Raw genomic sequence first — 1,834 nt, forward strand, 5'->3', positions numbered from 1 at the left:
GAGCGCTACAATGGACTGTTAAAAACTACATTGAGAGCAATGGGGGGTGGAACCTTCAAACGCTGGGACACACATCTGACAAAGACCACTTGGTTAGTCAACACAAGAGGATCTGCCAATCGAGCTGGCCCGGCTCAGTCAAAACTTCCACGTGTTGTAGATGGGGATAAAGTCCCTGTGGTGCACATGAGGGACCTGCTGGGAAAAATGGTCTGGGTTAGTCCTGCGCTGGGCAAAGGCAAACCCATCCACGGGATTGTTTTTGCTCAAGGACCTGGGTGAACCTGGTGAGTGATGCAGAAGGATGGAGAGGTCCGAGGCGTACCACAAGGGGACTTGATTGTGGGTGAAAACACACCATGAATTATACTGGGGCTTTTGTCAATTTTTTTCTTTGTTAATGCTAATTGCTAAATGGCAGCTGGATGTGACGCCCATGGTATAGAATAAAGGGGTGGATTATGTCCTGGTTTAGCCAGGATAGGGTTAAGTTTCCCCAGCAGTGGAGGGGGGAAGCTCTAGCCCGGTGTGGTGGTTTAGCCCCTGCCGGGGTCTGAGACCACGCAGCCGCTACCCCTCCCCCACAAAAGGAGTGAAATACAAAGCCCCAAGACTGAAATAAGGAAAGGTTTAATACAACAATGCAATAGCAACACAACAAACAACAGCAATAACAGTAACAGTAATAGTGATAGCAGTGAACAGAGCAAAATAGCTACCAAATACAGCAGTTTGAAGCACGATGTACAAAACCACGAGTGCACCTCGCTCCCGCGCCAGGAAAAATGTGACCTGTCAGGATGTGACGTCTGCATGGTATCTGAATAACCCGGCTAGAGCTCCCCCCCCCACTGCTGGGGAAACTTAACCCTATCCTGGTTAAACCAGGACACCGGGTTATTCATATGCCATGCTGACGTCATGTCCAGGCGCCAGAGCGCGGGAAGAATCGGTGATCGCGTGGGGTTGGTGCAGCCGGTTCTCTCACTGCTGTATCGGTATATACCTTGCTCTGTTCATTGTTATTACTGTTACTCTTATTGTTATTGTTGTTGTTTGTTGTGTTGCTGTTGCACTGTTGTATTAAACCTCTCCTTATCTCAGCCCCGGGGCTTTGTATTTCACTCCCTTTGTGGGGGAGGGGCAGCAGCTGCGTGGTCTCAGACCCCGGCAGGGATTAAACCATCACAGGGTGGTGAAACACAGGAACAGGTTTTCTAGAGAGGTGGTAGATTCCCCATCCCTGGAAACATTTAAGGTCAGGCTGGACAGGGCTCTGAGCAACCTGATCTAGTTGAAGATGTCCCTGCACATTGCAGGGGGGTTGGACTAGATGACCTTTAAAGGTCCCTTCCAAACCAAAATATTCTATGATTCTATTCTATGAGTTTATGCTTAATACATTTTTATACTGATGAATGAGAAGTCCTGTGCAAGTTTTCTTTTTCTTTTGCTAGACCTTGAATAGACAATACAGAGTATTTTCTGAGTTTCTCAAGAGAGAATTTAGTACTGGGAGAAACTTCTGCTGTAACACAGACCTCCCTCACCTACCACCAGTAGAAGAAATTGCTGTCTCTCCCTTTCTTCTATTCCCTTTTCTTCTTGGCAAACGAAGCCTCCCTGGGCACCCAGACTGCAACCATCAGATGCTGCTGGGACAAACCTGGGAAAATCTTTCTTTTGGCCACTTGCTGGCAGACACTATATGGCAGTAGGGGAGTATTCTTTATGCTTCATTGCTGCAGTGATCTGAGCTAACAAGAGGAAGAGCAGACTTGCAGGGCTTGAGCTGAAAAAGACTTGAGAAATTGTGCTGGCTACACAGAGTTTT

General features: G+C 47.7%; 1 long non-coding RNA gene across 1 annotated transcript; it reads left to right on the forward strand.

Annotated features, from left to right (window-relative positions):
• Positions 1–375: 375 nt before the first annotated feature.
• LOC141940180 (uncharacterized) lies at positions 376–1,102 on the forward strand. Its single transcript, XR_012627905.1, has 2 exons — positions 376–502; positions 889–1,102. It is a non-coding gene; the product is annotated as an uncharacterized LOC141940180 (long non-coding RNA).
• Positions 1,103–1,834: the final 732 nt, after the last annotated feature.

Source organism: Strix uralensis, chromosome 2, assembly GCF_047716275.1.
Source record: "Strix uralensis isolate ZFMK-TIS-50842 chromosome 2, bStrUra1, whole genome shotgun sequence".
Taxonomy (NCBI): domain Eukaryota; kingdom Metazoa; phylum Chordata; class Aves; order Strigiformes; family Strigidae; genus Strix; species Strix uralensis.